We start from the raw sequence: 16,235 nt of genomic DNA, 5'->3' as shown, positions 1-16,235 counted from the left end.
AAAGTAAGCTGTACAGGAATGTTAGTAGTCAGCCATCAGTTTAAAATTATGTATGTAGAGCATTAGATCATTGCTGGGCAGTAAAGGTTTCACTCTGTAATTCAAGGTATACTAAATGCACTGCAACAGACTGCACAGTTACAACCTTGAATCTCTGGCTCTTTAAAGTATTCTATAATATTCTATAGTAAATGAAGAAGAGAAAATGCAATGCAAATTTTCAAGTGAAAAATGAATGACAGAGTTGTTCTAAAATTTTGTTTCGAGGCTTGCTGCTGTAGGGCTGATAATAAAGTGCTGTATCCAACCAAGAATGTTTTGCTGTGTCCACCCAAGTATGGCTTTGCTGTGCCTTCCCAAGAAATCAGCATGGTCCACCCAAAAAATCTGATCTGTGCCCACCCAAGAAAGCCAAAATAGAGGACAGCATCTCCTGCTCATAGGTTCACAGGTTCATAGGTAGGTACTAGGCTATTGGCCCAAGGGCGTAAGTAAGCCTAGCCAACAAGGCTCCCTGGCTTACGCCACCCAAGAAAGTTAATTTCCTGTGCCCCTGTCGAGCAGAGCCACAGAAGTGATCCCCGGGGTGTATTTCCTATTTCCCATCCACTAATCAAGATTTTTCTTGAAGAGTGCTAATGAGGAACTTTGCTTGACATAGATGGGTAGCTTGTTCCAGAGTATAGAAAGTGTCTGGGACAGGAATCTATCCCTCCAGCATGTCCTGTTTATTGTGGTGACAAGGTTTAGGTCCCTAGAGCATGTAGCTCGGAGGGATTGGGATTTCTTTAGGAGTAGCATGTCCAACAGCTCTGGGTTTAACATAGCTTTATATGTTAGGCAGAGATCTCCTCGGTGTAGGTGATTTGCTACAGAGTAAAGCCGGAGTTTTTTGAGACGGTTAGTGTAGGGCATCTGTTTCAGGCCAATAATCCTCTTTGTGAGGTACTTCTGTGGCCTTTCCAGCTGCTGCAGATGTCTTGTGAGGTACATGCCAAAAGGGGCATTGTACTCTATAATGGGTCTAATGAGTGCCGAGTAGAGGGGAACAATGACCTCTTTTTTCCTGGATAAGGACCCTTTTGTGATGAGGTGTGCCACATAGAATGATTTCTTGACTACTATGGCGATGTGATTACCAAAGGAGAGACTACTGTCCACCTGGGTCCCAAGGTCTCTTATCACACATTCAGCATTAAGTAGACTGCCGTTTATGTGGTAGTTCATGGGTACAGAGTTTTCACCAAAGGGGATGACAATGAACTTTTTGGCATTGAGCTTGAGGCAATGCCTCTGACACCAGGCATCTGTCTCAGTGAGGCTCTTCTGTAGGATGTCCACATCATTTGGAGACTCGACTATGGCTCCTAGTTTGCAGTCATCTGTGAACTTCATTAGCCAGCGGCCGTCTGTGTTAGCCTGTACTTCACAGAAGTAGATACCAAACAGAAGAGGTCCCAGGACTGAACCCTGTAGTACTCCACTTGTCACTGGTTTGAAGTCAGATTTGGAGTCTGCAACTTTTACAGTGTGGGTTCTGTCAGTGAGCCAGTTGGCAACCCATCTTGTGACATAGAGATTTATACCTAGTTTAGTGAGTTTAGCTATAATTCCAGCATGGGGGATGGTGCTGAAAGCCTTGGCAAGATCAAGATAGGATGTGTGAACCACCTTACCCTCATCTACGGCTTTGGTGACTGCCTCAAAGAAGTTGATCAGGTTCAGAAGGAATGATCTGCCTTTCACAAACTTGAACTGCGTGGGGTCCAGATTTTGGAGGTTACCAATGTCTTTGTTTATGAGTTCTATGATGATACGTTCCATGGCCTTGCAGACCAGGATCGTCAGGCTAATAGGGCAATAGTTCCCAGGATCAGTGGTGGCTCCCATTTTGTGGAGTGGGATAACTGTTGCTGTGTGCCACTCATTGGGCACAAAGCCTGATGTGAGACTATGATTGAACATGGTGCTTAGGTGGGGAGCCAATTCGTCCTGAAGTTCGTGTAAAATGCAGCTTGGGATGTTGTCCGGTCCCATGCATGCTGTGTTTTTGGTTTTAGAGAGTGCAGCTTTTACCTGGATAGATATGATTACAGGGACTCTGCATTCTTCTTGTATAGATATGGGCCCTTTAGAGGGTGAGAGGGGGAGTAAAGTTAGCACTGAACCTATCTGCCAGGATGTTGGTAATATCAGTTGGTTCTGTAATTTTCATGCCATTGTGCTGTAACTCAGAGCAGATCTGGGTGTTTCCATTGAAATTCTTGACATAGCTATAGAATGCTTTGTGGTTGTCCCTAGAATCAGTGGCGATTTTGTTTTTGTAGCTAGTTTAGGATCTTATAAGGGATCTCAGCTTCTTACTGAGGCTGACCAGGGAGCTCCTCCACTCATGGGATTTTACTCTCTTTTGCAACAGTTTCTTCCTTCTTCCTTCTGTTGTAGTGTTTGTTTATGGCAGGGGACCACCAGATTGGCTTCCTTTTTTTGGAAGATAGCACGATCCATGCACTCGTGTAAGTGCTTATAGAGTGCATTAGTGCTGGATTCAGCAGTCATAACTGTATCTGCATGGATGTCATGAAGTTCGTGACTTCTGCCTTAAGAAGCATGAAGTTGGCTTTGGAGAATTTTTTTACTGTGGTTTTCTTAATTGTGGGTGGGGGTGGGATGTGACTATCTAGGGGGATTAGCTTATGGTTGGATCTAACCAACGAGGAGTTGACTTCAGATGTGCAACACCGGTCACTCATGTTAGTAATGACTAGGTCTGGGATATTGTTGCCCCTGGGGGGGTGTGGATAAGTTGATCCAGAGCATTGGAATTTATGAATTCCAGAAAGCGCTGAGCAAAGGAGTTGGTACGAGTAGTTTTCTCAGTTAATGGTGGGTTAATTGAAATCACCCATTATTAGGGTGTTTGGTTGAACCCTAATATTTTCAGTATATCAAGAAAAGAGGAGTGGGAATCCTGGGGCATGCTGGGGGATTTGCAGCAAGCTACAATTTGTATTGCAGTTTTTTCCCAGAGTTAGTTGCACTTGGATAACCTCGGATGCATTATATTGTGCAACTAGCCTGGAGGTGTGGATATCCTTAATGAATATGGACACACCTCTGCCTTTGGTGTTCTGGTAAAGGTTAGATGGCCGAAAAGTGTGATATGAGTTATAGCCTGGTAATGCAGGAGTGCTCTCTAGAGCCTTGAACCAGGTCTCAGTCACTGCACAGATATCAATGTTCTCCATTTTAAGGAGTGCCTCGAGTGAGTGCATTTTTGAGATTTAGACTTCTAACATTGAGTAGCATTACCCTCAGTTTTTGCTTGCCTGTTCCTGTTACAGTGGTGAATTTGTCATTTGAACCTTGCCTAAAAAAGGCACTATAGGGACGTCAAGAGGCTTAGCCAGTATCCGGAATCCCAGGGGCAGCAGGTGCAGGCCATCTCTGGCAAAGCATTGTGGTCTGTTGACCATGTTGTCCCAGGCAGTCAGAGACTGGATCCCCTTAGAATGACACCAGAACCTTAGCCAATTGTTGAAGTCAATCATTTTGTCCTTGTACTGTGGTATCATTCTGGATGATGGCAGGATGCTACTTAGGGCTAGGGTCATACCTGTCTGGGCTACAAGATCGGAGAGCTCTTCCATGTCTCTTTTCATGTAGTCCAGGGAGGTATGTCTCAGGTCGTTCATACCAACATGGACAATGACAGAGTCATATTTGTACTTGTTGTGGAGTGATCTGAGTGCGTGGGTTATGTGGCGGATCCTGGCACCCAACAGGCAGCTGACAATAACCTTCTCCTTGTTTAGCCTGGTGAGTGGGACATTAGTGTGCCTGACTATAGAGTCACCTATGACTAGTGTGTTGGGTACGCTGTTTTGCCTTATGGGTTGTGGTTTATTGGCACACTGAGTCTGTGGGCTATGTATCATTTGGGTTGTGTTGTAGCTGTTTTTTTTTCTCAGAAGGAGCAAGCAAACCTGTAGGTTCCTTAGGCCCACCATCATGTAGGTGACATGGGTGCATAGTTTACATAGCAATGATTATTATCTGAATGGTACAAACACATTTAGAGTTGACTACTGTGTAATATTTCAAGCACACACTAGATTATATGAGCCTGAGCAAGCTTATACAATACATGAAAGTACAAATAGACAGTGTTGTAACTGAATCCCTTTAAACAGCTGGGCCCCTTCATGACTACTGGGGTGGGGACAGCTAAAGGTATATTTGATCCTGAACCAACCCATTTCCCTAAAGAGCAGTAAAAGAGCATGAGAAGGTAAGGACCCTTATTATGGGTTTTGATATATGCATGCAAAGGGGCAATTCATTGTTGCAATGCTTTTTTGTTAGATGAGGGCATAGTTTGAATATTTTTACCTAAAAGGGTTACAGTTTTGAAGATATTGTAGTTGTTACCTCAAATCCTTCAGTAAATACTATGAAAAAGACAGTAATAAAATTTACTTTAAGGGGCACATTTTGCACTTTAGATGTTATAGCATTATTAGCTGAGTGAGCTATTTAGCCATAAAAGAATGGGAGGAAGGCTTGCCTTCGTTTCACTGCCTTCAGACACAACTTTCTTTTTTTAGTAACATGAATTGAAGATAACAGTGAGGTGAAAGTGCAAGATATGCATATTTGGGTACAGTTATGCTAACTTTAGAAAATACAAACACATCTTCATCAAAACAATCATTTAAACTGAAAACAGCAAGCAATTTAGGAGTAAAAAAGACCTGAAATATGAACATAGTGTGTAGGAGTTTAATGGCCAGTTTCATGAAGCACAGTTCACTTTTTAAATTTGTGATACTTTATCAGTGCTGCAAAACAATGATTGGCTGTTGCCTTTCAGCAAAAAGCTTAAATGTCTGCTAGCTTGAAGCTGCTTTCAAGCTGTGGCAGCAGTTTATTTAACCTTCCCTTCTGTAATGAAAATATCTGTAAAACAGGCTGTCCTTGAATATAAGAAATTTTAGGAGAAGGAGAAACAGTAAGCATATTAATATCTTCATTGTGTCTTCCTCTAGACTGCAAGTATTAATTGTTTTTTTTTTGTAAGTTCATTGTATCTACCTCTAGACTGCAAGCCTCAATGAGTCCAGCATGCACTGAATGTGTCATATAATAATTTTGCTGGGTCTACATCTACGCTGCAGGCATTAGTGAGCTAAACATGTATTAAAGGTATTATTTAATACTTTTGTTCGGTCTGTATCTACCTGCAAGCATTAATGGAATCAGCATGCATTATAGGTGTTATACAGTAATTTGTTTTTACATTATAGTGCCTTTCTGAAGATGTACTTAATTAACAGAATGTTCTGGAATTGGAGCAGGCCAAGGATATTATCACCTGGCAGTTATGAGTTTGGAGCAATATCTAACATGCCCATCACTGATGTCATGGCAATAAGTAGTTATATGCAGTGCCATTAATTGATAATGTACTGTCTGTGGATTTATTTTACAAAGACCTTAATGAGTTGAAAGGAAAAAAAACTAGGACTGGCACACTGATATTTTTCTTTGAAGCAAATCTTGCACGCAAACTACAATTTGCTGTATGTGGTAGAAATCTGCATGAAAAAGTCAGTGATGTAAAATCCAGTAACACCAGTTGCAACTTGTAGAAGTTTTCAAAGCCTAGATTTGACACTTTGTCTTCAGTTCATAAATATCGCTCAGTACTGCATCTTTTTCTCAAACAACTGTCTATAGATATTAAGTAATCATTTATGTTTTCTCCAATGGGACATGGGCGCAGACAATATGCAGCAGTCTTCTCACAACGTAAGTCATTACTGAGCCACGCTGAAATAATGTTGCCTGAACTGTATGCTTCCAACTACTGCAAATTATAACACTTGCACATGTGCATGAAGTAACATGCAGGCATGGACAATCATATAATTTACTGTACAAATGTACATAGTGTCTTCTAGAATATTTAAGGTTCCAGTTACTTTGAAATAGATTTACCTGATCTTTGGCATATGAAAGATAATGGTGGGTAGGACAGAGTATGAGATTTCAGGGAAGCATGATATAATATTGAGGTCCAGTTAGCTGAATTCAATTTTAGTGAAATACGAAAAATGAGAGTCACTTTAATTAAAGTAGGTGATTGTTACCGATTATATTGCTCATTTTTATGGTATTTCATTTGCAGTTTTCATGTTTAGTTTGTTTTATGTGAATTGTTTTGTTTTGTGGCTTTGCGTAGACTTTTTAAAATTGTGCTTGGAATGTATTTTTTTACCTTTTCTTGTAGTTCTGTTTTGCTTTGCTTTTTTGTGCAGCCGTGTCCTACAAATGTGGTGCAGGGGTGGGTGTATTATTTGTGATGGCATGTCCGCTTTTTCCATGGTTGCTCAATCATGCAGTTAGCATATTTATGTAAGGTATGTAGGGGCTTTGGTGGAGAGGGTCTTGCAGCTTTGCAATAATGTTTATTTGTGTACTGAGCTTGCTAAATTGTATTTGGCTGTTGATTTGTTGATAACGATTTCTGTATGGATTTAGTCAAATGAAACAAATCCAGATTTCGGCCTCAAATGATTCCATTAATGTTTTCATACTAGTGACTACCTACTTGATATCTCTTGCTGTAGTAAATTAAGTAGTAAAGAATGAATAAAAAAAGAAAATATTACTTAACTTGTAAGAAATTCTCAAAAAGCCTATTGATTTATTTAACACTGCTAAAATGATATAAGATAGAACTTTCTTAAAATTATTGAGTCTACTATAGCAGAACTCAAAATATGCAGCAAACTGTTGTAATTACACAAGCAATAAAACAATGATTGGAAATGTTTTTCTTCATTTTTCTTTCTATTGTAAAACAGGCTACCCATTTGCAGTATAGCATATTTAGAGTAAAGAGTAAATATCTAGGAAAATGCTTTTGGAGATGATCACTGACTACTCCTGTATAATAATTTGTTAGAAGTAATGAGAAAATGTTTTTTTTTAGTTCTGAAATATAATACCTAGGCCAAGGTATCAGAACAGATTTTCAGAAATAAATGGTGTGTAATTACGAACAGGCTCATACTAAAGAAATAAATAATGATGTTTTATAATATCATATTACCATGACAGGAATGTAACATATGGTTTGCTGCAGAGGAAATGTACAACTTAGATAAACAGCAGACTCACTTACTGCACCCTTACCATGTGGCACATGCCAGATGTATAATATTTTTACCTGTATGAAATTCTACCTTCTTAGCTAATATAACAAGAGACATAAGATACTTGTTTGAATTATGCAACATTAGAAGAGTGAGATATGTGATATTCTTCATGGATGCCAGAAATCCTATACTGGTAACACAGATGCTTTAAATTTTATTTTTTAAGAAAATATTAGGGATATGAATAGCAGAAATATGATTAATGTAGTTTCAGAATATTCAGGGATATTAGCCCCTTAAAGGGTAAATCATGTTCCAAAGGCTGGAATAGACAATAAAACAAAGACACTTCAGAAAAGTTGGAAGCATTATATATATATATATATATATATATATATATTATATATATATATATATATATATATATATATATATATATATATATGTATTTATATATCTAGATATATATATATATATATATATATATATATGTATGTATATGCATGGGTCTACTTGAGTAGACCAAAATTCCACTTATCCGAATTTCATTAATTTGAGACGACAACACCGAAACCTGAATTTAATGAACTTTCACATAACCAGAATTTAATCCAGGAAAAGAGGTAGCTAGCCAACATAACAAAAAAACAGTGACACATTTCAAACCTATCCAAGTGAGAGGCTTTGCTTGCCATCTCCCCCAACTAAATATACCAACTCCAAGATCACATTATACTGCGGAAAAGGGCAAATAAAATAAAATTACACTATAACAGGGCATAATGTCAAAGCATTTAATATATTTTCTTCTTTATATATAACTAAAATAATATTTAAGTGTTAGAATTTAGTGATGTCTTAAAATGGTTGTGAAATAACACTGTTTTTATTTTAGGAATTTTTCTTTCCTTGTGGTTGGCATTGCTTTAATCTTCCAAGGTTTGTTGTTATATAATTGCTTAACAGCTTGTAATTAAGATTACTTCCTTCAAGGGTTTTTCTAAGCCAAGGAGCGAGAAGACCAGAATAAAGTTGGTGGGGGTTCACAGCAGCTGGTTAGTATTTTTCCAGTTTATGAGATTGCTAATTAGTGGTCCAGCACAGGAGGATCCAAATGTGAAAGAAAGATAGTAGTCATCATCAGTTTGCCCATCCTTGGAGGAGGCATGCTCAGCCTAGTGCTTTGTTGATGCCTAGCAGATACTGGCCACCGCTGTGAATCTTGCTATTAACTATTCTGTCAAATCTGCATATGACCATTAAAGTGTTTGCTGATGTAGGCTGGACATGTGAAATAGTTTGCATGCTTTGGAGACTACTATTATAGGTTGCATATAACAGCAGCCACTGGTTTGGGGGATTAGGGAATCTTGCACAAATACCTCATCTCACTAACAGTGAGGGCAGCTGATAGTTGCCTATCCTGGAACAGTTAAGTTCCACCCATAAATATGAATAGTCCATTCCAGGAGAGTAAAGGTATGTCATTCAGCTGGAATGAAGACAACCCTGAGATCTATAAAGCAGAGAGCATTGTATGTGTGACATTGAGGTAGGGGACTGACCCACCACTGTAAGTAGATAAGGGTTAGGGGATATTATAGTAGTCAGATACCAGTAGGAGAGTGAGGACTGGGTATGACAGGTGACAGTGGTCTGTTTTCTTTCCTTTAGGATAAAAACAATTGGCGAAAAGTTTCTATTTTTGATTGATTTTATTAGTTTGTAGAATAAGCTCCATGGACTCAAGGCCCTCTTTTAGAGAGAATCCAGGAGTACTGTTTTTAACAATCAAACAGTTTACACAGTGATAAATGGGAAGTGGGGCATCCATTTTAGTAGAATATATATACTAGGCCAAGGTAATGACCTGCTAAACAAGAATGGGATTTTTTTCCATGTGCAAAACTGTATCTTACAGACAGCATGGTAAGCTAAGTTACCATTGATGGAGATAAAGTGGCGGGAAATATCTCAATAGGCACTGGGGAACGGAGTACCATTCGCCAGGATTCTTATTCTGAGATGTTTATTGTGTTTGGAAAGGAAAAGGAGGTGAGGGGAGGAATTCATTGTTAACATTATGAGAAGTACAGCTAAAGTTTATCTGACAACAGAGGCAGAATGTTCCTACCCCAGATGTCTTGTAACACCGGACCATGCAGAATTTAGCCTGTGACCTATTATGTACTTTTGCATGTGTGTAGGTTGTGAGGTTTACAATGGGTAGTAGGAAATAAAGAGCTCTTATAAAAGTATGTCTGTGTACATTTTTACTTTTATGTGCATATTGATTTATTTGTCAGCGAGGATGGAAGGTTCTTGACCTTTTTATGTATTATACATACTACAGATTTTATGCATCATACTTAGTGAAAGAAATAGCTTTTTTCTCTCAATTTATAAATGCTTTTAAAGCAAATATGGACAAGTTTAAGAGAAGGAGCCCAATATATGATTGTTAGTGACATCAGTTAAGGCTATACATTAGAAATAGGCTCCTAGTGTGGGAGGTTAAGGTGTTTACCTTCAGACACAAGGTGCAGGGTTTGATTCTCACATGAGGTAATTGCCTAGGCTTAAAATGGCCTACAACAGCTGTTAGCCTAGTACTAATCTATTTATGAATTAAAAAGTAAGTGCAACAAGAAGGGTAGCTATTACTATATCAGTGTTTGTCTATGGTATGCTAAAGTATATAAACATCAACAAGGTTCCTAGTCAGAATATCACCAAACATATAATAATAAGATGAACATTATGCCAGGCTAAAATGCTGGCTGAGGCAGTAGATTTCTATTCATCTAATGAGATAGACAGTAAGCCTTTGTTTACATAATGCATGGCATCTCAGTTGATGATAAGTGTGTGCTGGACACAGTGAATGTACAATGATTGATGGTTACTTAAAGTAGAACAGTATCTGCATGTCATTAACATTGCTGTATCCTAAAATGACAAGGAACTAGTTAACAGATCTGTGACTAACCCAAGCAGTGAGTGTAGAACATCCTGATATAATTTTTTATGTCATTCATTGCAGGCTTAAGTATTTAAGAATGTCCGTAAGTGCATAGAAATGAAGTAGTTCAAATACCTAGAGAGCTGTGCATTAATCAGTGTATGATACAGCTGTAATATCATTATAATCTAGTCAGAATGAGTGTTATAACATCTGACTACATGACAAAGTTCTGCACTGTATGTACATGTACTTACGGTGATGATGGATGTACTAAGAACTCAAAGCATTCATAAGCCATCTGCATTATAACACTACCTAACCCATTGCTACTTGTTACATAACAAGGAGTTTTGCAGAATACCATGGAGCTGAAGATTTACAAAATTAGTTACATTCTGAGCTTTTGGAGTCTTTGTTATAAACAACACAGATAAATGGGGAAATAATACCTCATTCCTTATTTCTAAAAAAGTATGTATTCTAAAACCGTATCAGAAAATGTTTCTGTGTAGGGATGGGATGGGATAGGAATTGTGCACAAGAGAAAAAATAAAGGCACAAGCAAAATGACATCTGTTTATATACATACATACTGATGTACAGTAGATAAAAGACAAAGATATAATCTGCTAGCTTATTATGGGGGTAGTTAGACTTAAATAAGGGAAACATTTTGTCGTCAAGTGCCACTATTAATAAAATAGACTTAGATAAAATTAGCTTTTACTCAACTCCCATTCTGAACAAGGAAGACCTAGATCTCTTTTTAACAAAACTTATTAGTTTAGTTAGTATTGTCATTTTAGCTGGTTAAATACCCCCAAAATTGTTTTGGAAAACTTTGCTACCCTAACCATAACAAAAACATGTTGCTTGTCCATGCATGAAAGGCAGGTTATAATTAAGTGGTAGACAAACTGACCAGACAGCTAAAGGTACTAGTTATTGTCTGGTTGAACAATAATTTTTAGTATTTAACCATCTGTCCTGAGCTGAGCAGCTTAGACATCCTATATATTATTATGGAGTATGCCACTTATGTATGGTACAATTTTTAAATCAGGTGAACAAAATAGTTACTTTACAAAGTATGGTTAATAGTGAACTTCTTGAAAAAGGCTAGCATTGCATACCAAATTTAATGTTAGTACTAGTAAACACATACTCATCTACAAAGTGCCTTCTAGTAAGAAAAAAACATTATTGCTGGAGCATTTACCGACATTTTCTGTTTATAAAAGTAAAGAGAAATATACTACAACACAGAGATTAAAATAAAATATAAACTTTAAGCTGGCCACTTACAATACTGATAATAAAAAAGATAGAAGTAACAAGAATACACAGAGCCTTACCTTGTGGTTGATAGTGTCACAGTTTTAGAACTCAACAGGGTTTTAGAAAGATTAAGTTATGCTTTTTTTCCATTTGTTTCCAATAGTGGAACTGACCTGTTAGCTGTGTCTATTACTGGTTCAGTGGCATGTCCAATAATAAACCTGGAGCTAGTTCAGAATGCATTTGGAATAATTCATATAGCTACAGGGCCAGAAACATTAAGTAAAGTAAGGTCTGCTATACCTATATCTATACCATGCCTTGCTTATTCATTTCAGTGCTTCTTAACTGTGAGTTTTATTTTAGGACTGAGGATAAAAGCTATTTATTTCAAGTCACTAAAGGTGAAAACAGTACTATGTTATGAGTTATAAGCCAATCATCCTAGTTTGTAATATATGAAAATATTTTGAATACGTTCTTTTGTCATTAATAGTCTTTCATGTTATTGCAAAGCTTAATAGTAATCAGAATGGACTTAGTAATTTATAGTTATGTATGATAAATCTTGTAATTTTTTTATAATAATGTCACTAAACCATTAGATAATATTATACTAGTTGGTGTGATATACTTAAACCACTCAAAAGGATTTGACTCTGTCCCACATCGTCCTATATTAGACACCTTGAATAACATGGGTACCAATAGTTATGTGTTTTACTGGATTTAAAGTTGGATTATGATAGAAGGTGCTGTGTTAGAAAAAGCAATGCTCTTCTAGCCTAAAATAAGTTATGCAGGAGTTAATATTAGGTCCATTTCATTTGAATGTATGTAAACATGTCCAATTTCTACTCTTCCCTAGTACTTAATTTACAACATTTTCTGATGACTCTAAGGTGTTGACAATAGTGACTAGGTTATCTGATGAACTGAACTCATAACAATATATAGGGACTATTGTACAATTGGAAAACATTAAATAACATAACCAGGGACACTGCCAGCCCAGCTATCTGGAATTTTGTAAATAATCATATGTCATTTGTGAATATTAATATGATTCATATGCTTGTCTTACAAATGTAAGAGAACTATATGTTATGTGTATATTAAACTACTGGTGCAGAAGTGTGTGTAAAGTACTGAGCTAAAATGTAATCACAGTGTACCCTACTGGAAAAGAACAGAAATGTATATAAACTATATACTTGTGCAAATATATGTTTTAATAGTAGAAGCTGGAACAAGCAGAGTTAACTTGCAAAACTTCAAAAAAAAAAAAGTCAAAATTAAAAGTGCTTTACGATGTGCTATAAAAAGTAGTTTCAGTGCAGCAAGCAGATACAATGTCAAGAGCTAGAAGTTTCTTTCTATTGTCCTGGAGAGAAGTAATTACTAGGTCTCAAATGAAAAAAGTGTTTAATTGTTTTACATCTTCCATTTCTGAGCAAATGTCTGAGAAATATGTATTTTTTTCACATAGAAACGTTAAATTTTGTTAAGTTTCTGTTAGCCTGGGAACTGAAGTCAGGTGACAAAGAGTGATGTCATCCGAGCTAAGCCAGCAGTAATGTTAATTATTAATTTAAGAACTCTCTCAGAGACAGAGTGGGTATTTTGTATCTTGTCTTGGATCTAGAAACATCCATTCTGCATTTGCCTTGCTAATAGTAAGTTACTAGGGTACAGTGATATCTCTTAAGGAGTATAGTAAATATTAGTTTAGATGTTTTCTGTATTTATTTGAGACTGTCCTGCAATGTTGTTTTAACATATTTCCTGTGATTCTGAACTCTGTAGTTACTGTGTTGTTTGAGTATTGTCTTGTTCTTTTATTATTTATTGTTAAATATATTTAAACCTTTTAATTGTGGCTGGTTTGTTTAGAGATATTTAAGCTCTTAGTGTATTTGCATATGTATTTGGTGACACTGTACAGGCCACTCCTAAATAGCCTTGAAAGTCTTGGTCACACTTACCATTTGATAATAGTAACATTATACAGTAAGATTGGGCACCCCTTAGTAAGGGCCTTACAAGTAGTTGATAAGTAGTGGCTGGTGGCAGCTGGTACTACCTTATAGTCTGGGCAGAAGGGGGCATAGCTAGTAATCCTGTGCCAGCCTTCCCCATGTGTGTGTGTGTATGTTTGTATATAAATCAAATCTCAAAGGGGGTGTGTGTGTCAGCTACTTGGGCAGGGACAGAAAGCACTGGTTTAACAGAAAGGGTGCTGGAGGTTTTGGCTTGGCCACACAGTTAAAATCTCAACCCTATAGCTGTGCCAGTGGGGAGTCTTATTGGGGATCTGGAGAAAGAGGGAGCAACCAGCCCCAGACTGATTGTGATCTCTGTGTGCTCTTAAGGGAAATTGTACTTTACTGTGTGTGCACTTGTCATCCTCCCAATGTTTACGTCCCTCACTGGTGTTAGTGGTGAGGACTGAGGCTCCTTGATTACTGGGCCAGTGTAGGGGTATCACATATTAATTGTTTGGCAGTGGTGGGATATCCATATCACATATTAATTGGTTGACAGTGGTGAGTTAGCCACATCACATATTAATTGGCTTGTAGTGGTGTGGATGTTGATTTCCTGTAGCCTGTGTATGGTGGTCACTGAAGGTGTTTGTACTCTCAATCAGCCACACAATGAACATCCGGAGTTCATATCACAACTTTTTTACTTTTTTGTTTGCATAGTTAGTCAGGAAGAGCAGGCAAGCATGTCAGCAGAGGAGTATGGCAAGCTGACAAGGAGCCATTTGGCTATGTGCCAGGCTAAAGGACTGGTGCATGCCAGCCTGACTAAAACAGACATGATTGCAGCTTTATTCACAGCTGCATCACAGAATAGCAACCAGGAGGACAATCAGACTGGCCATGGAGATGTACAACTCTCAGAAAATGAACAGCTCAACCTTTCCACATAGGACTTAAACATTATTTCCACATATGGCTTAAAAATCCATCTGTAGTTAAAAAGACTTGAGTTAGAGACCAAGTGTTTGGAAATAGAGGCAGCAGAGAGGCTGAGGCATCTAGCGACTGAGAAAATTGAGAAATTGCAGTGTCTGAAGGCTGAAGAAAATGAGAAGCTGTGATGCCTGGAAGCTGAGGAGAAGGAGAGGAAGAGACAATATGAAAAGGAGATGCTGATTCTTCACCAGAGTCATGGAGGTAATGGGGAAGGGAGTAACCGAACGCCAAAAAACAACAAAGTTCTGTAAATTTCTTCCACAATTTACAGAGGGGGATACTTTTGATTGTTTCATTCATATGTTTGAGAGGGTATGTAAACAGTATAATGTTGACCAAGAGCTCTGGGTATGGTTCCTGACCCTATTACTCCATGGTAAAGCTATAACTGCTATTGCTAAACTCTCTGATGCTGATTGCTTAAATTATAATACAGTCAAAATGTGTTTGCTAGAATATTTTAAATTAACACAGGCAGATGAAAGTGTGTGTGTGAATATGTTGCTGAACTAAGCACTTATTTTTATAGGTGGGTGAGTGGATGTCAGGTCACCACTTTTGAAGGGCTGGCAGACCTTTTGGTGAGGGAACAAGCCCTTAGCACTTTGCCTGAAGCCATGAGAATCTGGTTAGCTGATAGACAATGCCTTAGTGTAGATGAGTTGGGAAAGAAGGGAGACATATACCTAGCAAGCAGGGTATCACAGCATAGGAAAATGATACCCAATGCTGCTCATGGGTTTAAGAGAACCCATGGTGGGCAGCCCAGACTGCCCCAACAGAGTATGCAAGTAGCAGGGGAAGCCACTAGTCCATGTACATGTCCAGGACCAAGGGTTAAATGTTTTAAATGCAACCAGTGGGGCCATGTAGCATATAGATGCCCACAGAGGCAAGGTGGGGTACAAAAGGTGGGAGAGCCAGTAAGTGGGAATGATAAAATGTCAACAGTAGGTTGTCTTGAGACAACAAGGGTACCAAACTACCAGAAAAGGTTATATCCTATCTTAGAAAATGGGAAAGAGGCCATTGCATAAACTATATACCTGTGCAAATTATGTTTAATAGTAGAAGCTGGAACAAGCAGAGTTAACTTGCAAAACTTAAAAAAAAAAAAAAAGTAAAAATTAAAAGTGCTTTACGATGTGCTATAAAAAGTAGTTTCAGTGCAGCAAGTAGATACAATGTCAAGATCTAGAAGTTTCTTTCTACTGTCCTGGAGAGAAGTAATTACTAGGTCTCAAATGAAAAAAGTGTTTAATTGTTTTACATCTTCCATTGCTGAGCAAATGTCTGAGAAATATGTATTTTTTCACATAGAAACATTAAATTTTGTTAAGTTTTTTTTTAGCCTGGGAACTGAAGTCAGGTGACAAAGAGTGATGTCATCCAAGCTAAGCCAGCAGTAATGCTAATTATTAATTTAAGAACTCTCTCAGAGACAGAGTGGGCATTTTTAATCTTGTCTTGGATCTAGAAACATCCATTCTGCATTTTCCTTGCTAATAGTAAGTTACTAGGGTACAATGATATCTTTTATCTAGTATAGTAAAGATTAGTTTAGATGTTTTCTGTATTTATTTGAGACTGTCCTGCAATGTTGTTTTAACATATTTCCTGTGATTCTGAACTCTGTAGTTACTGTGTTGTTTGAGTATTGTCTTGTTCCTTTATTATTTATTAATAAATATATTTAAACCTTTTAATTGTGGCTGGTTTGTTTAGAGATATTTAAGCTCTTAGAGTACTTGCATATGTTTTTGGTGACACTGTACAGGTCACTTCTAAATAGATTTGTAAGTCTTGGTTGCACTTACCACTTGATAATAGTAACATTACACAGTA

General features: G+C 37.6%; 1 protein-coding gene and 1 long non-coding RNA gene across 2 annotated transcripts in view; one reads left to right on the top strand and one right to left on the bottom strand.

The window, feature by feature from the left end:
• The window catches only part of LOC122793400, an 805,254-nt gene that overhangs the window by 588,144 nt on the left and 200,875 nt on the right, over positions 1-16,235 (bottom strand). The gene's annotated exons all lie outside the window — the stretch shown is intronic.
• Positions 4,900-16,235, top strand: part of LOC122793399 — a 178,049-nt gene continuing 166,713 nt past the window's right edge. The window contains exon 1 of the mRNA XM_044061374.1: positions 4,900-5,011. The gene's annotated coding sequence lies outside the window, so the exon portion shown is untranslated. The remainder of the gene's footprint in view (positions 5,012-16,235) is intronic.

The sequence above is a fragment of the Protopterus annectens genome, chromosome 2.part0, assembly GCF_019279795.1.
Source record: "Protopterus annectens isolate FY-2018-M chromosome 2.part0, PAN1.0, whole genome shotgun sequence".
NCBI classification, from domain to species: Eukaryota; Metazoa; Chordata; order Ceratodontiformes; family Protopteridae; genus Protopterus; species Protopterus annectens.
The sequence above is the reverse complement of the archived record's forward strand: the minus strand, read 5'-3'. Positions and strand labels throughout refer to the sequence as shown.